This window comes from Miscanthus floridulus, chromosome 16 (genome assembly GCF_019320115.1).
Source record: "Miscanthus floridulus cultivar M001 chromosome 16, ASM1932011v1, whole genome shotgun sequence".
NCBI classification, from domain to species: domain Eukaryota; kingdom Viridiplantae; phylum Streptophyta; class Magnoliopsida; order Poales; family Poaceae; genus Miscanthus; species Miscanthus floridulus.
Genome location: NC_089595.1, coordinates 40,051,149 through 40,076,650, shown reverse-complemented (window position 1 = coordinate 40,076,650; position 25,502 = coordinate 40,051,149). Strand labels below are relative to the sequence as shown.

The 25,502-nt window shown below is 47.4% G+C and overlaps 1 pseudogene; it reads right to left on the bottom strand.

The window, feature by feature from the left end:
• Nucleotides 1–451: 451 nt before the first annotated feature.
• Nucleotides 452–25,502, bottom strand: part of LOC136510078 (NAC domain-containing protein 20-like) — a 39,679-nt pseudogene continuing 14,628 nt past the window's right edge.

Here is a 25,502-nt window from a genome sequence, read left to right as displayed (position 1 = left end):
ATCCTCCGGATATGGATAGTGGAGCGGTGAGGATCTGCCCTTGCTTGTGCGCACCTCCCCTAGGTGGTGCTGCTGTTGCTGCCATCGACGGCGGCCCTCCTAGCACTGCTGCTGCTGTTGGCGCCTAGGTCATGTGGGCCTAGGGCCCTCATTCGGCGTATGACAATGCTTCTTACAATATAGCCATCAGCGCAACCAAGCAGATGTCAAATATCCATGTATGCATAACCATCATGCCCCAGATTACTAAGACCAAACGATACACATATACCACACCTGCAACAATGATATGGTGCATATACTAGTACATGCTTACACACATAGCTTATCGACTAGTTATTACAGAAATATATAAACCATGCGTTATTTCACAAAATGCAATGCAGATATAGATATAACATGCATATTTATGCGAATTCATGTCTTCGCCTCCACCCTCCATGTTTACTCTTCAGTACTTGTACTTCCTTATGCCATCCATCCCTATGGTGGTGGTCGTGGACCCTAGGCCGGTCACAGATATCATCGACAAGATCTCTGCGGCATTAGCCTGCTCATCCTTCTACGACACCATCGAGGATCGCCTACTCTCCGGCGCAGCAACATAGAAGCCGCCAGCGCCAGCCGCTCCTATGTCCATCTAGCCAACAACTCCAATGCCCATCTGGTCTACTGGTGCCCCCATGTGCATCTGGCCTGCTAGTTCCCCCATGCTCATCTTACCAGCGGCTACCCCTATGCCCATCTGGTGGTAGAAGTTCATCGGCGGTGGCACAACCATCAGATTGCCGAACAAGGCACCATTGATCTAAAGCCCATCAGCACCACTGATACCTGCCATAGGCGGTAGCACCAGTGGCATCCCCACTCCAGCGTTGGGGTTGGGGTAGAAGGGGGGCACTAGGTCCATGGCGAAGTCTGGTAGAATGGGAAATTGCATTGGCATGAGCATGGGTTGTGGTAGCTGCAGTGGCATAGGGATGGGCATGGCTAGGATGTTGTTCTAATTCTGATCAATCTTAGCACCGGCCATGGCCACTTGGTATGCCAGTATAGTCGTCTTCCTGATCCTAGTGGTCTTGTGGAACACATGACAGACCACCCACTCATCCTACGCGAATTTCATTTGTAAACTAGAAGCAAAATCAGATTTGGGTAAGCAAATAAAGCAAGTAGCATATTAACATACATCATGCCAGTATTGTTACCACTACCACGCACCTTGGAAGCAGAAGTTGAAGCTTCCAAAGCCATGGTGGTGTTAGTGGCTGAGCTAGATGCAGATGTGGGGCCAGGGAGCCTGCCGTTGCCTTCGAGCCTATACTCGTGCATCACCCAGTTTGTTTTGTTGCCCTTGGGAGCCATGCCTTCGTAGAAGACAAGCGTCTTCTTCATGTCGATGAGCAGCACCATCCCTTCCCCTTTGGTGGGCTTGTATACCTCCTTGTCCTTGCCGATCGCCTTCCAATAACTAGCGTCTGTGACCCTATTCGCCCTTAGCCCCGTCGGGTACTTGTAGTCCTTCTGTGAGAAGTACCACTCTTTCTCGGTCATTTTTGCCTCCCCTGCAGCATGCGATCGAATTAAGCGCCATATATTAGACCACATCTCGATCGCTAGCATAGCAACATGCATCCACTGCACGGATCAAACAAGACCAAGGCGTATATGTATGTACTGTTGGATATATTATGGGCTTGGCCCGTATAATATTTAATAAATCAAATAAAACTCTATGGTACATAACATTAAGCGTTGTATGGTTTAATACCATACGAGATTTTGACTGAACGTTGACTCAGCTTATATGGTTGGAAATTATTCATCTTAATTGAGAAGCTGAGAAAATAACATAGGCATGCCAGATGCGCGCACGCCGCCGCCGCCGCCGGCCGAGCCGAGGCAGGCAGGCAGGCGGCGAGCGAGCAGGTGGGCGTGGCCAGTCTTTTGCCACTTAAATCCACATAATCACGAGAGTTTCTCTCCTTGATGGTGGAGGTGGGTTGATTGCTCTAGTTACCGTCCCTTCCACTTTTTGTCTCTTGGGATTCTCCGCTGCCTTTCTCCCTTTCCGTCGCAGCCATATATCCATAGTCCTCCGTCAGTCCAGATCTCCGTCTTCCACAACCGCTCTCGAGAGAAACCATATCTCAGCAGCCCTCTGGCTTCCCCGTCCCGTAACTCTACGCGTACAGAGTAGCGGGAGAGCAGGTGCCTCTAGAACCCTCGTCCGCCTGAGAACCCTGCACGGGGTGAGCGGTGATTATGTTTTTGGGGAGCGATCCACGACTGCTCGTCCACATACGTCTTCTTCTCGGTGATTGCTTGTGGAACAGCAAGGCGTCTTCTTCCTGGTGACCGTTCGTGGGATTGCACTGTAAACATCTTCCTGCATCGACTACGGTCCACGACTTTGAGCAACGCACCATGTCGACTAGTGCGAATGGAGCCTCAGATGCCCTCGGCATGGGACCCTCCGCTGGGTACATTCTAATATCTGCGATTACTGTATTTTGTGCTTTTACTGTATCCATCTGTATGTCATGTATGCATGCTGTAGCATTCATTAGAGATATACACATGCACATATATGCTGTCACGAATCTGCTGATGTTACATTTCTGGATTAAATTGATCATAAAAATGCCTAACTTTCTAACCATCCAAAAACCTAATCGTAGGCAATTTTCTGTCAGTGGTTTTGCTACTGCTTTGAAGCCAAATAATTTTGATGGCAAGAATTTCATGATATGGCATGCCAAGATGGTATTGTGGTTGACTGTGATGAACTGCTATCATGCCGCACAGGGGAAGCTTGAATAGTTTACTCCTAAAGAGGAGCAAAAGTTCTTGGCTGCCGATAACCTGTTTCAAGGTGCCGTGATTAGTGCACTTCATCCTAAGTATGAGAAAAACTACATATCTTGCACATCAGGCAAAGAGTTATGGGATGCTCTTGAGGTAAAGTTTGGAGTATCTGATGCTGGTAGTGAGCTGTACCTTATGGAGCAGCTGTATGACTATAAAATGGTTGGAAACCGTTCTATAGTCGAACATGCTCATGAGATACAGGCACTAGCAAAGGAACTAGAACATTTCCCATGTTTGTTGTCCGACAAGTTTGTGGCCAGCGGTATAATCGCTAAGCTACCACCTTCTTGGAAGGATTTTGCTACTTCTCTAAAATACAAGAGACAAGAGTTTAGTGTGGCTAAACTTATTGGATCTCTTGATGTTGAGGAGAGGGCGAGAGCAAAGGACAACCGTGGAAAAGGAGTTGAGTCTTCCGCTGCCAATATGGTGCAGAAGAAAAACTCATTTGCATCTCATAATAAAAAGAACATGCAAGAGAATAACAATGCAAAGCCTAAGCAGACTGCTTAGTTTAAGAAGAAAAATAACAAGAAAGATGGAGGTTGCTTTGTTTGCGGGAGTGATGAGCATTGGGCAAGTGCGTGCCTAGACCACAAATATAAGCGAGAAAAGAAATAAGCAAACATAGTGATTAGCGAGACTGGAGGAGGAACATCTAGGTATGGTAATTCTTTACCTTTTGTTCTTTCAATTTGTCTTTCACCTGAGTGGTGGATGGACAATGGTGCTAATATTCATGTGTGTGCTGATGTTTCTTTGTTTACTTCCTATCAGGCCGATAGGACTAGAGCCTTGCTGATGGGAAATGGTTCGCATGCATGTGTTCTTGGTGCTGGTACGGTCGTTCTGAAGTTTACTTTAGGAAAGACGGTGCTATTAAATAACGTGCAGCATGTCCCCTCCATCAAGAAGAATCTTGTTAGTGGTTCTCAAATGTGTCGCGATGGCTTTAAAATTGTGCTTGAGTCCAATAAGTGTGTTGTGTCGAGACATGGAACATTTGTTGGAAAAGGTTATGATTGTGGAGGCTTGTTCCGCTTATCTTTGCTTGATGATGTGTGTAATAAAGTAGTGAACAATGTTAATGTTTTGGATGAGTCGAATATATGACATTCACGATTTTGTCACATTAATTTTGGCTGTCTCACGCGGCTTGTAAATCTGAATTTAATCCCGAAATTTAACTTAGTCAAAGATTCTAAGTGCCAGGTGTGTGTGCAATCGAAGCAACCGCGCAGGCCTCAGAAGGCTGTTGAGGTGAGGAACTTGGCACCATTAGAACTCGTTCGTTCTGATTTATACGAAATGAATGGCGAATTGACTAAAGGCGGTATATGATACTTCATGACATTTATATATGATTGTACTAGATTTTGCTACATGTATTTATTGAAAACTAAAGATGAATCATTGCATTATTTTAAAGTCTATAAAGCTGAGGTAGAAAATCAACTTGAGAAGAAAATCAAGCGTTTGCGGTCCGATCGCGGGGGAGAATATTTCTCAAATGAATTTTCTGAGTTTTGTGCGGTGCATGGATTTATTCATGAAAGGACGCCACCATACTCACCACAGTACAATGGGATTGCAGAGAGAAAGAACCGCTCTCTAACTGATTTGGTTAATGCCATGTTAGAGACTGTGGGACTATCTAAGGAATGGTGGGGTGAGGCTATATTGACAACGTGTCATGTTCTGAATAGAGTGCCCACAAAGAACAAAGAAATTACACCATTCGAGGAATGGGAGAATAAGAGATTAAATCTCTCTTACATGTGAACTTGGGGTTGTTTGGCAAAGGTGAATGTGCCAATAAACAAAAAGCAAAAGTTTGGACCAAAGACTGTTGATTGTGTTTTCTTGGTTATGCTATTCACAATGTGGGTTATAGATTTTTAATTATAAATTCTAGTGTTCCTGAGATGGCTGTTGATACAATCATGGAATCTAGAGATGCTACATTTTTTGAGAATGAGTTTGCCATGAAAAATGCACCTAGCACGACTGGTCATGAATTTATAATTCCCCGTGAGCATGAAAATTTTACTCCGATAGAACAAACTAAGGAACCCTATATGCAAAATCCTGAGAAGGATGACACTATAGTCACAAGAAAAAGTAAGACATAGAGGACTGCAAAGTCTTTTGGTGATGACTATATTGTGTACCTTGTGGAAGACACACCAACGACCATTGAAGAGGCATATTCCTCTCTTGATGCTGACTTATGGAAGGAAGCAGTACGGAGTGAGATGGATTCTGTTATGTCTAATGGAACTTGGGAAATTGTTGATCGACCTTATGGGTGCAAACCTATAGGGTGCAAATGGGTGTTCAAGAAAAAGCTTAGGCCTGATGGTACTATCGAGAGGTATAAGGCAAGGCTTATGGCCAAGGGTTATACTCAAAAGGAAGGTGAGGATTTCTTTGATACTTATTCACCGGTTGCCCGATTGACCACAATTCGAGTTTTGCTTTCCCTGGCAGCCTCTTATGGTCTTATTGTTCATCAAATGGACATTAAGACAGCTTTCCTAAACGGAGAGTTAGAGGAGGAGATCTATATGGATCAGCCGGATGGGTTTGTAGCAAATGGTCAAGAAGACAAGGTGTGTAAATTATTAAAGTCATTATATGGCCTAAAACAAGCTCCTAAGCAGTGGCATGAGAAGTTCAATAGAACTTTAGCATCTGCTAGCTTTGTTGTGAATGAAGCTAACAAATGTGTGTACTATTGGTATGGTAGGGGTGAAAGAGTCATTTTGTGCTTATATGTTGATGACATACTGATCTTTGGATCTAGCCTCAAAGTGATCGAGGAGGTGAAGGAATTTTTATCTAAAAACTTTGAGATGAAAGATTTGGGAGAGGCTGATGTTATTCTTCATATCAAGCTTCTGAGAGAAGGTGATGGTGGGGTAACTCTGTTACAATCCCACCATGTGGAAAAGGTGCTGAGTCGCTTTGGGTTTAGTGACTGTGCACCTGCTCCTACACCTTATGACCCGAGTGTGCTATTGAGGAAAAATCGAAGAATAGCAAGGGATCAGTTGAGATATTCCTAGATCATTGGTTCACTCATGTATCTTGCTAGTGCAACAAGGCCTAACATCTCATTTGCTGTGTGCAAGATGAACCGGTTTGTGTCAAACCCAGGAGATGATCACTGGCGTGCTCTTGAGAGAGTGATGCGCTATCTAAAAGGCACCATGAGCTATGGTATTCATTATACCAGACATCCAAAAGTGCTGGAAGGCTATTGTGATGCAAACTGGATCTCTGATGCTGATCAGCTTTATGCCACAAGTGGATATGTGTTTTCGCTTGGAGGTGGCGCTGTTTCCTAGAAGTCTTGCAAGCAGACTATCCTAATGAAGTCTACAATGGAAGCAAAACTCACAGCATTAGACACTGCTGGCTCTGAGGCCGAGTGGCTTCATGATCTCCTTATGGATTTACCGGTTGTTGAAAAACCTATACCGGCTATTTCTATGAACCGCGATAACCAGACTGTGATTACGAAGGTTAACAGTTCTAAGGATAACATAAAGTCCACAAGGCATGTTAAGGGACGACTAAAATCTATCAGAAAATTGAGAAACTCTAGAGTAATAACGTTGGACTATGTTCACACGTCTAACAATCTGGTAGATCAATTCACTAAGGGTCTGTCACGCAATGTGATAGAAAGTGTATCAAGAGAGATGGGTTTGAGACCCACATGAAATTTACTATAGTGGTAACCTGTTCTATGTGATCGGAGATGTCGTGAAGTAGAATGGCGAAACAAGCTAGTTGTAAATTATGAGGAAAGATCCTTAGTAAGACTCATTTCTGATGCATATCTTTCCTTTCTGTAAGGCAGGTTGGTTTTTACCTTAATGTGTTCCAAGTGGCTTGCTAAAGCAAAGATGTTGTCCCACAGAACATCTTTTAAGGAACACACCTATATGAGTCAGACTACTGATCACAGTCTATGAGATTTGGGTGATCTCTAAATACTCATGAAAGGCACTGGAGTATGATTTATATGCTTCAAATAGAGGGGATGCCTTTTGCAGCCAAGTATCAGCTAAGGACTTTAGTGACATTCACCTCACACAAAACTGTCAATTCAAGGCTTAGTCCATTGTTCAGTTGTGACTGAGTGAAACTATTGCTCTAGATGGATGTTCAACTTAACAGTCTCCATCGAAACACTGGTATATAAAAGAAATGTGGTTCTGAGACTACTTTGTTACAAACCCTAGAGTTTGGTGGGGATTGTTGGATATATTATGGGCTTGGCCCATATAATATTTAATAAATCAAATAAAACTCTATGGTACATAACATTAAGCGTTTTATGGTTTAATACCATACAGGATTTTGACTGAACGTTGACTCAGCTTATATGGTTGGAAATTATTCATCTTAATTGAGAAGCTGAGAAAGGGACATAGGCGTGCCACACGTGCGTGCGCACCGCCACCACCGCTGGCTAGGCCGGGTCAAGGCCAAGGCCGTGGCCATGGCCATGGCATGGCGAGGCGAGGCAGGCAGGCAGGCAGGGGGCGAGCGAGCGGGTGGGCGTGGCTAGTCTTTTGCCACTTAAATCCACATAATCATGAGAGTTTCTCTCCTTGATGGTGGAGGCGAGTTGATTGCGCTAGTTACCGTCCCTTCTGCTTTCTGTCTCCTGGGATTCTCCACTGCCTTTCTCCCTTCCCATCATAGCCATATATCTGTAGTCCTCTGTCAGTCCAGATCTTTGTCTTCCACAACCGCTCCTGAGAGAAACCACATCTCAGTAGCCCTTTGGCTTCCCATCCCGTAACTCTGCGTGCATGGAGTAGCGGGAGAGCAGGTGCCTCTAGAACCCTCATCCGCCTGAGAACCCTGCACGAGGTGAGTGGCGATTAGGTTTTTGGGGAGCGATCCACGACTGCTCATCCACGAACGTCTTCTTCCCGGTGATTGCTTGCGTAACAGCAAGGCGTCTTCTTCCTGGTGACCGTTCGTGGGACTACACTACAAACATCTTCCTGCATCGACTGCGGTCCACAACTTTGAGCAACGCACTATGTCGACTAGTGCGAATGGAGCCTCCGATGCCCTCGGCATGGGACCCTCTGTTGGGTACATTCTAATCTCTGTGATTACTGTATTTTGTGCTTTTACTGTATCCGTCTATATGTCATGTATGCATGCTGTAGCATTCATTAGAGATATACACATCCACATATATGCCATCACGAACCTGCTAATGTTACATTTCTAGATTAAATTGATCATGAAAATGCCTAACTTTCTAACATGTACAGTATAGATCGAGGCTATTTGTTACATACTCGGGAGGTTCCATGGCTCAATGTCGATATAATATCATCGACAGTCCTCCGAGGGGTATCCCACGAAGGTAGATTGATCGGCAGAGGAGTGTGAGATCAAGAACAAGAAGGCAACAGAGACACACGAGTTAGACAGGTTTAGGCCGTCAGTATGACATAATACCCTACTCCTGTGGTCTGTTGGTTTGTATTAGCTATTGTATGATATGCCGTGATTTTAGAGGAGGTCCCTGCTCGCCTTATATAGTCTGGGAGGCAGGGTTACAAGTTGGTTAGATCTGAGAGATAACCGAAAAGTAATAACTGATTACAGGAATCTTGGGATCATATATATCCTAACAGATCTCGTAGTATCTTCAGGATATCTTCCCAATGTCTTGCGGAAGGTGCCGAGTAGAGTCATGCCCCGCAAGGCTTCTTCTTATGGCCTGGGCCACCCCTAGGGGTGCAGCCCATGTGGTCTGCCATGGGTATCCAGGGTCATACACCCCACAGCTAGTCCCCGAGCGCCTTGTTCCCATTGTGCAACACCATCTTGAGCTCGTCCAAGCAGGTGCGAATAACGCTGAGCAGTCAAGCTCATGGTCCAACCAACATGCTAAACTGCCGAGCAGCGTGAACCATCATCAAGCAGTGTGAACCGTTGCTGAGCAGCATGACCTATCGCCGAGCAGCGTAAACCGTTGCCGAGCAGCATGACCTGTTGCCGAGCAGTGTGACCTATCGCCGAGCAGCATAAACCGTCGCTAAGCAGCATGAACTGCTGCCGAGTAGTGTGACCCAAGTATGGCTTGCCATAAGGGTGTAAGGAGCTCAAGTTTAGAATAAAAAATTTCTCCGCAGTGGACCAAGTGTGCCCACTTAGAGTCCGAACAAAGTTGTAGGAGTCAATCTTCCTCTATAGGCATGTAGTATTCAAGAAAAAATCGCGCACACTCACCGTGAGGTGAAGTGTGCCCACTTAGTCCTCGAGCCTGATAGCAGATGATGTAGTCATGTGGTGCTAGGGTCAGAAACTAGAAGAAAAGTAGAAAACCAGCCGAGCAGGCAGCTAGTCCCCGGGCGTGGCCCAACAAGAGACAAAGCACATTCACCGCGAGGTGAAGCATGCCCACTTAGTCCCCAAGCCTGACAGTAGGTGATGCAGTCATGTGGTGCCAGGGTCAAAAATAGAAAAACAATCAAAGACCAACGGAGCAGGCCGCCAGTCCCCAAGCTGCAGGCGGAGTCATTGGAGAAATCGAACCGTGGAGAAAAAACCAGAGTAACGGCTGTACAGTGTCAGTTACTGAGCCTCAATAAATGGCGGAGAAGTTAGCGATATTTTGGCGAGGAGCAACTGATGGTAGCGATAAATGAGCGACATGGGCTGCGGTTGCGCAGAAGCCTAGGTAACGGCCCATATGCCGCATCGGAGAAATCGGAGCGGCGTAGATCGCGGGAACGGTTCCCAAAAAACCCTTGAATGCAGAATGATGGGGAAAATCCTATATAATAGTGCCGCCACAGACCCTGTTGTAACACCTTTGGTGTTTTAACCTAGCACTAAAACTTTCCATGTCATCATATGCATTGCAAAGCATTCATAAAGTAGAAAATTTTGAATGCATTCACTAAATAAGGTTTATTTCATAATGTTGTTATTTCATGTGATGTGATTCAAAACCCTAAATAAAGATCATGACCACAAGGGTCAAATTTCATGTGATCATGTGAGACCATGTGTCATTTGACTCAAATAACCCTAATGGGCCATGTTACTGGTCAAAAATCAAAGTTAAAGCAAAAGGTAAACAAATCAAATTTGAATTCAAATTCAAATCACAAAAGTCCTTTTTGCCCCTTTTGTCTAATTCAAAATCCATTTGGAATTTGGGGTTGAGGCAAAAAGCAAAGTTGAAGATTATTTTATAAGGATCAACTTTGGTATTCAAAGTTTTTCAAGTTTACATATAAAATTTGGAGTAATTTTGAAATGATTCAAATGCTTAAATGCACCCCAAATTCAAATTTCAAAATGGAGGCAGAATTTGAAAATGTTCCTTGAAGCAAAGTTGTAGAGTTTGAAAAGTTGAGCAACTTTCATTTTTGGAGATTTTCAACTTCTTTAGAAAATTTGTGAGTAATTTGAAAAATAGACGCAGTGGCAATTCTGTAAATACTTCAAAATTGAAATTTGGCCGAGCGCCACCTCTCTGCTTGCCGTCGGCGCCACGCTGTTGTCACCGCCGATCAAATTGCGCCGCTTCCTCATGCGTTGACACGCAACCGGTGCCGTGGTGAGTCCGTTCGTGCGCTGTCGACGCCGGGCAACCCCTTCCCGGCTATAAATAGCAGCAGCCGCCGACGTCGTCCCCGTTTTCCCCTCTGCTCTGCTCCGCCGCCAGCTAGCTCCGCCGCTCGCCATAGCCACCGTCGAGCCACGTCCGTCGTGCCCAGCTATGCCAATGTGATCACCTCGGCCTTGCGCTTCTCTGCGGCTTGCCTACGCCGCTTGGGTTGGCCGGAGTCGCCCGACACAACGTCTTCTTCCCCGAGACCGGCTGGAGCTCCACCACCATCGACTCGACGTGGCCAGGCTGTTCCAGACCATCTCTGTCTTCACCAAACGTACCGGCGTGACCGTGGTGAGCTACTGAACGTGATGTTCACTTCGCTTTTGACTCTACTGCTTTGTTGCCGGGGTTATGCCGTGCGCCGTCGTGCCCGAGCCACCATGGCCGGCGTGAAGCCTTCTCCGGTGCGCCTTCTGCCGATCTGAGGGCTGGGATGGGTTCGTAGGAGTGTGTAGATCATTTGGATGCGGTCTGCCTCGCCGGAGCATCACCGTCGGCGCGTTTTGGGCCGGCCAGTGATGGCAGCGCTGCCGTGACCTGTATGTGTCACTGACGAGTGGGGTCGGATTGTCAGTGAGAGAGAAAGAGAAGAACCGTGAGGTTTTGTTATTTTCTGATTTTGAATAGTGCTGAATCTTTGGAAATTTGTAGGAAAATAATCATAGCTCCAAAAATTCTGAAATTTTGTGTGTAGCCTCTGTACATGCTCTAGTATGGTTTAAAAATATGAAACTTGAAATTTGAATAAATTTGTAATGTTCAAATATTCAGTCCATTAATTGATAAATGCAATTTCCATGATTTTTGTAGGCCACTGTATAATTCCAAAAATTATGAAATTTGTTTTGGTACACTAATTTGTCATGAGGAAGCTTACATAAAATTTTGAGGTCATTTGGAACAAGTTCATTTTTGGGCTTATTTTCAAATGAATTCAAAAATAAATAAAAGCAAACCCTAAGTGTTTGATTAGTGTTGGATCTTGTTTTGGTCATGTTTTGTGACTAGTAGGGTTTCAAGATCCATTTGGTCAAGTTACATGTGTGGTTCTTGATGGTAGGATTACAAGTTGGTTTTGTTGGCTTGCAACTGTACCGTGAAGGAAAATCATATTCGGGGTGTTTTTACATTTCATGTACCGTGAAAGCATCATGTTTACGTTATCAACATGTTAAAGCATATGTTATCATTTTGTGTAGAATCCGAGAGTGAAACGATTCTAGTTGAGCAAGTTCTGGAAGAATCCCCAGTTGTCACGGGATTCGATAATCGTGATACTGATCCGGAACCTGAGATCATCAACGAAGCCAAGCCCCGATTTATGCATTAAACCCTTACCTTGCTTACTTTGAAAAGTTTATCACCTATGTTACTTATTGCATTAAGTTGATTAATTCAAATGTTACCTACTTGATGCATTACCTACCTTGATAATTGTTTACCATCCTTGAAGATGTTTTCATTTACAAAGGCGTAGAATGCTTAGTATGCTTAATGGTAGGCTTTCAAAGTAAAAGTTTCAATGCAATCAAAGATGGCATACTGGCCAAAGAAAGAAAGAAGGTAGAATGAACTAGAGACTAGTCGGGTGACTTATCTTGAATGTTGGGTAATGTTGCCGACTATGTCACTTAAAGGCCACTCATTATGGATCTTCTGAACGAGACACTTTGTAGTACTGGTCACACACTCCGGTAAGCCTACTTCGGCTAATCCGATACTAAGATGAATGCCCACGCACTGGGAGTGGAGAGATGGCAGGAGTAGCGTGTACCCTCGTGGCTGGAATGTGGCCGGATTTGAGGTGTGCTATGCTCTCGGGTGGCGTGGAGACAACTTAGTATAGGAGGATCCGGTAGCAAGGATGGTATATGCAAGATTAAGTTCTACATATGTTGTGTGATAAGGAATCCCCAGCTGGGACTTAAATCAATTCGAATTGCCAGTGCTCTGTGGATATGGAGACTCGATTCATTATAGAAGCAATGCAGGACTGGTGAATTACTAAAATATGAGAAAAGAATGGAATGAGAAGGAATGGAATATGGGAAATGTACATTTAGTTGAGATAATGAACTAAAAGGACTTAGGGGTAAAACTTGAAAATAGGATAAGAATAGTAAGCTTTTGGCAAAGGACTTTGAATTTTGCTACATCCTTACCTTGTCCCAAACCCCGCATCTCTAAAAGTCTTACACCCCTTTACGTCGGGTTAGTCTTGTTGAGTACTTTTGTACTCAGGGTTTGTTAACCTTTGTTGCAGGTGAGTCGCATGCGCATGCTTGTTTTGGTCCCTGCTACATGTCTGTGTTTGAAGTCAATGACGATGAGGAGTGATGAATGGCCTTTGGACAAGGCACTAGTTTGTATGATAAATAATGTTAATGTAATATTATCCCGCTACTATGGTTGTATAACACTTATGGTGTTGTAAGTTTGAAAACAACTGGTTTGTAACCTATGTTACCTTAAGACTTCCGCTATCTTTTACTCTGATGTATATATTTGAATAAACTGTTGTAATCTGCAATGTCTGTGATTGGGATCCTGTTTGAAAAGAGAATCGTGGATGATTTGGGTTTCCTGAGGACACCCGACAGACCTGTTGAGTTGTTGGGAACTCGTGTACGCTATCCGAGGTCTGTTAAGACAATGATAGGTGCATGTGGGCCTGATTTCTTAGGAGGTTCTGCCACACCCGTTCCCACCTTTTCCACTTCATCTTCCTCCTCATCTCTCGCGCCGTCGAATCCGCAACCACATTTGCCTCCGCCACCAAACCCTAACCAGATCTAAGAGATGGCGCTGAAGAGAAGAGCTACGAAATCGAAGAAGACGAGTCCCAAGAAGATGGACACCGTGGCCTGACACAACGAGGAGTGGGTGCCGTCACGAATAGGAGAAGCTGAGCTGAACCGATTGGTGGAAGCCGAGGTTCTCCTCGACCGTGCTACCGCCAGATGGCGGCCAGCCCTCGGTGAGTCCTTTCCCATGCCTCATACTGACGAAGCAGTGGTATTCGAAGACTATTTCTGGCGCGGGTTAGGGTTTCCTGTTCACCCATTTCTGAGGGATCTATTGGAGCTCTAGGGGGTTACTCTGTGCAATCTCCACCCCAATACCATTTTGCACATCTCAATCTTCATCCACTTTTGTGAGGCATACCTCAGAATCCTACCCCACTTCAATCTTTTCCATCACTTATTTTGGCTGAAGAAGAGAGGCGACGCTGGTTCCAAGGTGGTTGGCGGGGTGTATCTCTAGCTTCGGGATGGAATGGTGAGTGAATACCTTACCGTACCGCTGAACACGTCACTGAAGGGGTGGAACACCAGATGGTTCTGCATGAAACAAAGCCACCCAACAGTTCGTTGTAACGCCGACCACATTCCAAAAAGCCAGAGGAGTTGGTCAGAGCTGCCGAGCAACGATGACATGGAGCAAGTGAATGAACTCCTCGGCTTGATAAAGGGCGTGAAGACCAATGGCGGATTGGTGGCGGCAAGTTTCATAATGCGCCGCATACAGCCCTGTAAAGAGAGGGCGCGCCCAGGCTTTGAATTCAAAGGAGAGACCGATGGCACCCGAGAGAGGCTAGAAATACTATCCAGGAATGTCATCGAAGAGCGGACTACCAAGTTGTTCGCTCCGCTATCCTCCTTCAGGTTGTCAGGGTACACAAAACCCTTCAATTGCAAGAATCTGCCTCCTCAGGTGAATATCCCGACTATGTGTTTCCGAGAAGTTTTTTTATATGTTGTCATTTGCCGAGCAATAAACTGATCCTACTCATGTGAAGATCCATTTACAGGACAGGGCAGTGTATTTCTCGGGTGTGCCAAGAAATGATTGGCCGCCGTCAGTGGATGCACGACGACCAGTTCAACCTAAAGAAAGCTCCGTTGTCGTCTCCTTAGAGTCTGGAGGTATGGATACTGGTCGGATGGAGAATCCTCCCCCGGTGTCGGCAAAAATCCAGGGGAAGAGGCCGACGGTAGATGAGTCGGCCCAAAAAAAGAGGAAAACAGCGGCTACCGCTCCCCACAAACTTGGCGGCACCTTACTTGACAATGATCAGACTAATCAAACACGAAGGATCACGGTGTTCGATTGGTCTGATGACGATGAGATTATCGCAAACCCTCCCCCAAGCACAAAAAATCCTCCACGCAACCCATGCATAGAGGAACAAACTAGGGTAGGCAAAGAAGTCCGTGAAGCTCCGACAAGGAGAGTCCTCAAGCAACAAGCGGAGGGAATTTCTGCACAGCAGACGATGGAAGTCCCCACGGGGCAGACAACGGAAGTCCCCGAGCAACAAACGGAAGCAGACCCGGAGCAGCAGGCGGAACCGAGGCTGACCGAGGAAGAGCCGAGAATTCCCCCACCGAACACGGGAGTCGACCCCGTGGCTGCGCCCGGAGGCTCAGGCCGGCACCGCCGGTTCAAGAAATTGAACCGTCAGACCAAACCGTGAGTGTCCTTGTGCTGATGTTACTTTGCTGTATCTTCCTTACTTTTATTGTGACTGAATAACTGATTTGATATAGTGCAAGGCGAACAACAGATCCAGCCCCACCCGCTTAGACTGAGCAGCAACTAGAAACTAGCCCTGGAGTGGTGGAGATGCCAGTAGACCACATGCTGGAGTCCCCGAGTGCTTACGAGCACACGGGGGAGCCAATTGCTGCCCCTGGTGTGCTTGATGGCGGTGAGCGACTGTCTACAATGGTGAGTGAGTCAGCGACAGCACCTTCGGCAACAGTGGAATCAGGAGCGGAAAAGCTTTCAGCGCCGAAGGAGTAGACGACTATCCCTGATGCTTCGGAGGGCATGGTCGGACCTGCTATTCGACCACCGAGCCCCAGGTGGTGTCCCTGGCTGCAACGGAGGAGGACAAGGTGGAGGAGATCATGCGTGATGAACCTCGACCCCAAGCAGTTCGGATCCTCCGAAAGCTTGGCGATGAAATAGTGATTGTCGAAGAGGAGGACACCACCAAGGAGTTCAAGAGACTAGAGACTGCCCTTACCGGTGTGATGAAACAGATCAAGGTGAATACTTCGTCTGGAAAGGTCCGGGTTGTCTATTGGAATTGGTTAATGATACTATCATCGAGCATTTTGCAGGAAATATCTCGAGTTGCCGAGCAGCGCCGCCAGCTGATAAAGCAAATGGAGCCCCTTGCTGAGGAGAACGAAAAACTCAAAGAGGTCTGGAACCTCTCGGAGAAGAATATCCAGAGGGCCCAACACGAACGAGACCTTGCGGAGTCGAACGCATGGGACCTAGAATACCAGAAGGGGGTCCTGACCAAAAAGCTGGTGGCTGTGTCCAAGCAGGTGCGAAGCCAGTCCGAGCAGCTCGCCGCTATCTTCGACCAACTAAAAAGTGCTTCCAAGCAGCTAGAGAGGAAAACCGAACAACTCAACAGTGTATCCAAACAGAAAGTAGGTATGGTACATCAATGAATGTAGTCTTGTATTGCCGAACAACCACATTTTCATTGACAACTGTTGTGTTTGTAGAGCAAGATGCTGAGCTCGGCCAGATGCGCTAGGCCGTCGATCAACTTCGCTAGGAGAAGGCAAAGGAAGCAGAGCGGGCGAACAAACTTGTTGAGGAGCCGAAAGGTGAATTCCTCCTTGTTGAAATTACTATTGAAGTAGCTTCCTTGTATAATGGATCATTGTAACGCTTGCAGGCTATCGTCATAAAGCCAAAGCACAGTTCGACGTGCTGGTGCAGGAGGCCAAGGTCCAAAAGGAGAACTTCGACGCTGTAATCACCGTAATTAAGCCGGTGCTTGACTATGTCAACCTAGAACCGACCGCTCAGCATGACGGCAGGCGACAACGTCCTGACACCATAATCTAGAGGTGCATGGCAGCATGGGAGAACTTCAAGACCTTTAACCGCGATGCCATTACGACTGTCGCTACTCATGTCCTCTTGGTTGTTTGGTCCCATTACCCGACCATCGACGTTCAGTCGATAGGGGGTGGGTTCGCCGAAGGACTGGATGACGCGGGGACACAGCAGCTGGAGGACGAAGTGGAGGATGCAGCGAAGATGCTGGCCAGCGATATAGACCTGTTTGGTGAGACGGATGGTAATGGCGAAGCTCAGTAATCTGCTCATAGATTATAATCTATAAAAGCTTGACAGTGTAATTAGAACGCGCAAAAGCACAAGAAACAATTATTCATCGAATAAATGTTATAAGGTGCATGTATATGCAATATATGCAGTTTGCGTGTAGTTCGGCGAAAAAAATCTTCACAGTTTCAATCCTGACGCGATTATGCGTAGTCTAAATAATGTCCGAACAATTGGTCTGCTACTAATCCCTATGGCCTTGGCCAGCTCATAATCCATAACGTCAAGCGCAGAGCCCGTGCACATGTAGGAGTAACAGACATGACCCAGGAACCGTAGCCGACCACCCATGACACAGAGCGCAGAGCCCGTGGCACATGTAGGGAAAGATCGGTGACTGGGTCTTCTCCATAAAGAAAACAACGCGGAACGTGTGCTGCTCAGCAGTTGTTGTATGAACTTGGAGATAAAGGCAGCATAAGTGGCATCCGAGCAATGTATTCTATGTTGAACTCTCGGCCTTGGCTGGCCCATAGTCCATAACATCGAGCACGGAGCCCGTAGACATGTAGGACAAATAGGTGTGACCAAGGGACCGTAGCTAACCACCCATAACATAGAGCATGGAGCCCGTAGCACGTGTAGGGAGAGATCGGAGACTGGGTCATCTCCGAAGAGAACAAAAAAGAAAGGATGTTGCTCTCCAATCGAGAAAAGTGTTTGGCGATTTGGAGAAAACGTGTTCAGCGATTTGGAGAAAACATGTTCGGCGAGTTGGAGAAATCGTGTTCGGCGATTTGGAGAAATCGTGTTTAGCGATTTTCGAGAAAACGTGTTCAGCGAGTTGGAGAAATCGTGTTCGGCGATTTTGGAGAAAACGTGTTCGGCAAGTTGGAGAAATCATGTTCAGTGATTTTGGAGAAAACGTGTTCGGAGAGTTGGAGTATTTGTGTTCGGCGGTTTTGGAGAAAACATGTTCGGCGAGTTGGAGAAATCGTGTTCGGCGATTTTGGAGAAAACATGTTTGGCGATTTGGAGAAATCATGTTTGACGTAGTTATGGTGATTACGTCTTGGACTTCATTATGAAGTAGCATGGAGCTCGGCGACCGCAAGTGGATGTTAAACCACAATAGAAACAAAACGGAGACAAGTTATGGAGACCAAAACTTTATTGAATATAAAATTGGAGAATACATATCTAGAGTGTTTCAAGGATAGAAACGTATAAGGTGTTCGATGTGCCACGAGTTGGGAACATCGACTCCTTCTAAGTCACTTAGGCGATAAAAACCTGGTCGAGTAATCTCTTTGACGACATAAGGCCCTTCCCATGGGGAAGAGAGCTTGTGCAACCCTTTAGTTTTTTGTTTTCTGTGGAGAACGAGATCGCCAGCAGCAAATGAATGACCTTTGACATTTCGGTTGTAGTACCTCCACAAGCCTTCCAGATGTTTAGCTGTACGGACGCAGGTGATTAGGCTTTCTTCCTCAGCCCTATCGACGTCCTCAGACCGAATAGCCTTGGCCTGCTCTTCATCATAGTTTTCCACTCTAGGTGCTCGGAAAGTAACGTCCGCTGGTAGTATGGCTTCTGAGCCATAGACCAAAAAGTATGGAGTCACGCCGATGCTGCGACTAGCTTGAGTCCATAGTCCCCAGACTACAGCTGGAAGCTCATTGAGCCATCTACCCGGGTGCTTTTCTTCTTTCTGATACAGTCGCTTTTTGAGGGCATCAAGGATCATACCTTTCGCCCGTTCGACCTGGCCGTTGGCTCTTGGATGGGCAATGGAGACATATTTGATGGAGATGCAATGGTCTTCTCAGAAGTCCTAGAAGTGATGACCAGTAAATGTAGTTCTGAGTTCAGTGATGATGCTGTTTGGTAGACCAAATCTATGGATGATATCTTCAAAGAGCTCAACTGCCTTCTTTGCAGTAGCCGAGACGAGCGGTTTATATTCAATCCACTTGGAAAACTTGTCAATGGCGATGTATACGTACCGGAAACCACCTGGTGCTGACTTGAAAGGCCTGATCATGTCCAGTCCCCAGCATGCGAAGGGCTAGGAAGCTGGGATGGTTTGCAGCTCTTGCGCCGACACGTGTATTTGCTTAGCGTCGAATTGGCATCCTTCACAACGTCGGACGAGGTCTTCTGCATCAGTGATGGCTGTGGGCCAATAAAAACTAGCTTGGAAAGGCTTGTCGACCAATGTTCTCGAGGCCGCGTGGTTGCCGCAGGAACCAGAGTGAATTTTGAGAAGTAGCTTTACTCCCTCCTCTTAGGTGATGCATTTCTACAGTATCCCTTCCTTAGCACTTTTCCTCATCAAGCTGCCATCCACCAGCATGTAAAGCTTGCTTCGACAAACTAGGCGTTTAGTTTCAGTCTTGTCTACAGGTACCTCGGCACTGGTGAGGTACTTGATGAATTGCTCCCTCCAATCGGCGACCGGCGAAGGTACTAGGAGTACCAACTGCTCGGCAGGGGGAACCTCTTTGACTTCCTTATCTTCTTTGATGGATGGCACCGAGAGATCTTGAACGAAGACCCCCAGCGGGATTGCGGTGCGAGAAGAACCCATCTTGGATAAGTGGTCGGCGAGTGGATTTTGGTCACGTACCACATGGTGATACTCGATGCCGTAGAATTTTCCTTCAAGCTTCCTGATTTCAGCGCAGTAAGCATCCATCTTCTCCCTGGAACAGGACCAGTCCTTGTTGAGCTGGTTGATAACCAGCATGGAGTCCCCATACACCATGAGGAGTTTGACGCCGAGCTCGACGGCTATACCAAGACCATGGAGACACGCTTCGTATTCCACGGCGTTGTTGGAGGCCGGAAAGTGTATCCGAAGAACATAACGTAGCTTATCTAGGTCGGCGTAATAAACAGAATGCCCGCACCAGCACCATTGATGTTAAGGGCGTCGTTGAAGTACATCACCCAGTGTTCAGGGCAAGCAACGGCGATGGGCTCTTGGATCTCGGTCCATTTAGCGATGAAGTCAGCAAGCGCCTATGACTTAATAGTAGGTCTGCTTCTAAATTCAATGGAATAGGTGCCGAGCTCAACAACCCATTTAATGATGTGGCCATTGGCCTCTTTGTTGCGGAGAATGTCCCCCAGAGGGAACTCAGTGACCACGGTGATCTTGTAGTATTTGAAGTAGTGTTAGAATTTGCGCGACATAATAAGAATGGCATATAACAGCTTTTGTACCTGAGGATAACGAGTTTTGGGCTCATTAAGTACCTCGCTGATGAAGTAAACCGAACGTTGTACTTTATAAGCGTGCCCGGCCTCTTCGTGTTCGACGACAATAGCTATGCTCATGATGCGAGAAGTGGCAGCGATGTATATTAGTAGAGTCTCATCTGGTCATGGCACTGTCATGATCGGCGGCTTTGTTAAGAACACCTTGAGCTGCTCAAAAGCTGAGTCTACCTCCTCTGAACAGGAAAAGCGCTCGGAGGCCTTGAGGAGCTTGAAGAAAGGTAGCCCTTTTTCACCAAGGCATGATATGAAGTGGCTTAAAGCAGCCATGCAACCTGTAAGCTTCTGTATATCCTTGATGCATGTTGGCCATTTCATATTGGTGATGGCGGAGACCTTGTTAGGGTTAGGCTCGATGCCTCGAGCACTGACGATGTAGCCCAGCAGTATACCAGATGGAACTCCAAAGATGCATTTTGAAGGGTTTAGCTTCCATCGGTACTTGTTCCGGTTGGCGAAGGTTTCTTCAAGGTCGGTGATAAGGTTGTCGGCTATCTTGGTCTTGACGACCATGTCATCGATGTAGGCTTTGATGTTGCGACCGATCTGTTGGTCGAGGCACATCTGGATGGCCCTTTGATAGGTAGCCCTAGCATTCTTGAGTCCGAAGGACATAGCTTTGTAGCAGTATGCACCGAAAGGCGTAATGAATGATGTCTTGATCTGGTCTTCATCCTTGAGGGAGATCTGATGATAGCCGGAGTAACAGTCAAGGAAGGAGAGTAGTTCACAGCTGGTGGTAGAGTCTACAACCTCGTCTATCCGAGGCGAGCTAAAGGGGTCTTTAGGGCAGTGTTTGTTAAGATCAGTATAATCAACGCACATTCTCCATTCTTTATTCTTTTTTGAACAAGAACAGAGTTTTCTAACCAATCTGGATGATACACTTCTTTTATAAACCCGATAGCTAAGAGCCGTTTTATTTCTACCCTAATAGCCTCCTTCTTGTCTGGCGCGAATCGGCGGAGTTTCTGCTTGATTGGTTTGGCGGTCGGCGAGACATTCAAGGAGTGCTCGATCTTCTCCCGTGGTACCCCCGACATGCCTGTAGGTTTCCAAGCAAACACATCGGCATTGGCACATAGGAAGGAGACGAGCACGCTTTCCTATTTGGGGTTAAGGTGAGCCCCTATCTTCATGGTCTTGGAGACATCGTCGAGGCCGAGGCTGACCTCCTTGATTTCCTTAGACTTGGCGGAGGCGTGGGGAAGCTCTAGCTCTAGAATCTCCATGTCATCGGCGGGCGTTGCCTTGGCTTCGGTGACCATGCTGGCCATCTGGATGGAGAGGTCGGTGGCTTCGGCGAGAGCGAGCCTCTCTGTCTCGTAGGCGTAGGCAACGGAGAGGTTGGCCTGTAGAGCTAGGACTCCTACAGGTGAAGGCATCTTCAACACCAGATACGCGTAGTGAAGTACGGCCATGAACTTGGCCAGAGCTAGCCGACCAAGTATGGCGTGGTAGGCGGTGTCGAAGTCAGCGACGTAGAAGTTGATATGCTTGATGCGGTAGTTGCTTGCCGTGCCGAACTGTACTGGTAGGGTGATCTCTCCAAGTGGTCTGGATGCCCTTCTAGGTACCACACCCCAGAAGGAGGAGTCTAAGGGTGTGAGATCTGATATCACGAGGCCCAACTCCCTTAGGGCCCCAGCGAAGAGTAGGTTCAGAGCACTGCCACCGTCAACAAGGACTTTTCCGAAGATCACCTTCTAGACGGTTGTGTCGAAGATGAGAGGGAAACACCCTATGTAGGGTATGTCTGCCCACTGGTTAGCCTTGCTGAATGTGATGGGGACCTCGGACCATGGGCGATAGCTGGGGTCAGCGGTGGTTTCCTTTGAAGTGACGACGAGCACTCGTCGGGTGGCGAGCTTCCGTTCCCTTCTACTCTCAGTGGAGGCGAGGCCCCCAAAGATGGTGGTGACCACCTTATCGTGGTTCTGAAAGGCATTGTTGTTGCTCCCAGGTGGTCGGTGACCTCTAGCTCCATCATTGGCATCGTCATCGAGCCTCTTGTCCTAGAACTCCCTAGCTAGACCAATGCAGTCCTTCATCTTGTGTTTGGTGTTCTTGTGAAGAGGGCACGGGCCATCGAGGATCTTTTGGTACTATTTGTCGTAGTTGCGCTTGGCGTGAGGTTGATTGACGACGGCGATGATGTGTTCTGGCCGACGTCAGCGATTTTGGCTAGGCCTATGTCCTCCTGTTTGATCACGACCGCTATCGCGATGGTAGTTGCGGTTGTTGTGGCGGTGGTCACTGTGACATTGGTCGTCAAGGCGATTGTTGTAACGGTGAGGCAGGCGCTGAGTGCCTGCATCCTCGTTGAAGCGCACCTTGGCTTCCTCAGTGTCAGCATACTGGTTGGCGGTAGTTATCATTTCATCGATACCGATGGGCGGCTTCCGGTTGAATTTGGAGCAAAGCTCGCGATGGTGGAGTCCTCAGATAAAGGTGGTGATGACTTCAGCTTCCATGATGTTGGGAATAGAGTTCCTCATCTTAGAGAAATGCTGGATGTAGCTGCGGAGGAGCTCAGATGGGTTCTGGTTGATGCGGCTTAGATCATGCTTCATGCCGGGTCGAGTACACGTGGCCATATAGTTGTCGGTGAAGAATTTCTTCAGCTCTTCCCATGACCCGATGGAGTCCAGCGTAAGGCTGGTAAACTAGCTCATGGAGGGTGGCGTGAGCATGACAGGGAGATAATTCACCATGATGCTAGTGTCTCCTCTGGTAGTGCAGACAGCAGTGGCGTATGCCTACAGCCACTGAGTCGGGTTCATTCTTCCTTCGTAGGGCTCGACCCTGGTGATCTTAAAACCATGGGGCCACTGAAGCATTTGGAGTGCCCTTGTGAAAGCTGGAGGCCCCTCAGGGTTGTCGACACTGTCATCTGTGGCATTGCGATCAGGGATAGGCTCGAGGGCTGAGTCCGGGTTGTCGTATTCCTTTTTGTAATCCTAGCGGTGATGCACTTCGTCTTCATGGCGATCGAAGCGACGTTGCTCGATATGCCATCGTGCATCCCGAAGGTTGCTGAGATGCACTCTAGCATCCTATTCAACCTCCTGGTCATGCTAGCAATGGTGTTCGGCACGATGCCCCCTAGGTCCCCCCTGGAGAGGTAGCGACTGGTCGGTGAAGCGGCTTTGACTAGGGCGGCGATTAGATCTCAGCGCAGCTGATCAGTGAATCGTGCTCGTAGAGCACGAAGGTCTCTGATCCTCGTGAATTTCATTGACCTGGCAGTGAGCCGCTTTAAGCATGGTGGCGATCTTGGCGAGCTCGGGTGTTTGAGGGAAACGAGCGAGCTCGTTGGTGGCTACTGCCAAATTGGCGCTTGGAGTCTTGAAGACGTCATGGCCGTCGACGTGGAGAAAGCCTTCGTCGAGGTCGCGGTGGAGCGGGAGAGGTCTTCCTTGAGAATCGAGCCAATTATTTCGAGCAGCCTCGGCCCTTGCGATGGCTACCTCGTTTTCTCGCCGCTGCACGTGGTTGATGTTCCGGTTCTCCCGAGCAACGCGCTCCTCCTCGGTTTTGCCATTTTGAGGTGGGCTGTCGATGTTGACGTTGAAGATCGCACCACCCCAGAAGGGTGGAAGGAGAAATTGATCGGAGAAGGTTTTGGCAAGGGTCTCCATAGAGCCCTAAGACTCAGAGTCCGGAGTTTCTTCTAGGATTGTCTAGAGGGGCACCCTAGGGCTCGGGCCTAAGTGTAGCGTGTTGACGGCTGGCGGAAGCTGGATGGTGACCTAGTCGGCGAGTAGACGGGCGTAGTCCACCTAATCAGTGAGTTTGCCCCTCAGGGCTTGTTGGTAAGCGGCGGCAACATTGGTGAATCCAAAGGGTAGGGCCGTAACCCCTACAGTTTCTCGAGCAGCCTCCGATAGATCTGGATTGGAGGGTGGTCGGCACTGAACTAGAGTGTCTAATGCCAATTTGGCGATGGAGAGACAATCGGCGAGCTTCAGTCTGACCCGATCAATGGATTCGATCAGATCGTCATTGTTGATCTGTGTAACACCCCTGGTGTTAGGCTTGCCTAATTGCACTTACATTTCATGAACATGAGCATCATTCATCCATTCATGAGCATATATCACATGAAACATGTTATCGAAACATTGCAACGTACTGTATATTTCATGAGTGTTGTTTTTGTGAATTAAAAAGTGTGCAACACACAAGTGCAACATGTGCAACTCACTTTAGTAGAACCTAGCTAGTTATTGTAATGCAACAAGATCATGAAACATGTGAAACATGACTATGAAACAAAAGCAACATTTCAATTATTTTTCATCATTTCAGTACATTCATTGCTTGATTCTTGTGTGACCAATGTGTGGTATGGCTAAATATATTGTTAAACAACTTAGCTATACTTAGAAGGTCATTAGGAACAATGTTCATGTTGATCATTTTGCCTAATTAAGTTTCCAAGTCATGGTTTGACTTGTTTTGACCCTAGGACTTTTTGGTTTGACTGTTTAAAAAGTACAGCTTAGAATATTTGCATGTCTGAGCAACCTAAAACAAAGATGTAGCAAATTTTATAAGGAACAAAAGTTGTTTTATGACCAACTCATGAAAATGTGCACAACATGCTCTAAATGGTCCCACAAGTCAGAATTTGGAGTTGGATTCAACACTTAGAATTTTCTAAGTCTGGATGTTGATTTTCAGTTCTTTTACCAGTGTTTGGAGCCTTGTATCTCCCTAGCCTGACCGAATCAGTTCGAGTGCCAATTGGAAATGTTGTAGCTCTCACTTTAGTCTCCAACTTTGTCAACTTAACCTAGAGCTAGATCGTCACCGTTTACGAGTTTTTGGTCGTTGAAAACTTGCTGTCAGACATTGAGGACTCGACTGAATCGTGCTACAGTGTTTCGGGTTCAGGCTGTCGTGGCCGACTGCCGTCTGGCCGAGCATGCCAAGTGGAAGCCGTACGTCGGCGCTGCCCCCATCGGTCAGGCCATCGCCGCCACGAAGACGCCGCACGCCCATTAGCTCGCTTATTTGTTTTGCCCACGTCCCCTCACCTCGTCAGTCCACTCAGAGCCGAGCGCGCGCCTCCACCATTGCCGCCGAGCAAGCCACCATGGCCCAGCTCGCTCGCCGCCGTGAAATCGCCGCCTCCAGTTAGCGCGTGGCTCCGCCTTGCTTAGCCACACCTGCTGCGCTAGCTTTCTACGTCAATCGAGCCCAGGTGAGGACCCATTGGCTGATCCTGCAACCTCCGCCATGACCGGCGCCTCGCCGGAGTGCAAGCTCACCGTGGAACTTGCTGACCAGCGCTCCTTCGTGTCCCTTTTCTTCTACGACGTCTTCGCCATCATGTGTAGTTGCTCGGGTGCAGTTTTTCTCCGACAATGCCGGTCTGGCCGAGCCGGAGCACGGTCGCGCTCCGTCGTGCGTCATGGCCGAGCCGCCGTCGCCATGGCCAACACACCTAGAGGCTGATAGAGTCTAGTTTTAGGAGTTCTATGGATGCGGGTGGTCGAGGTGGACACGCCGTTGCCCTTGGTTCCGCCGGAGAAATCGCCGCCGGCGAGATGGCATCATTTCCGCGCCATTCCTC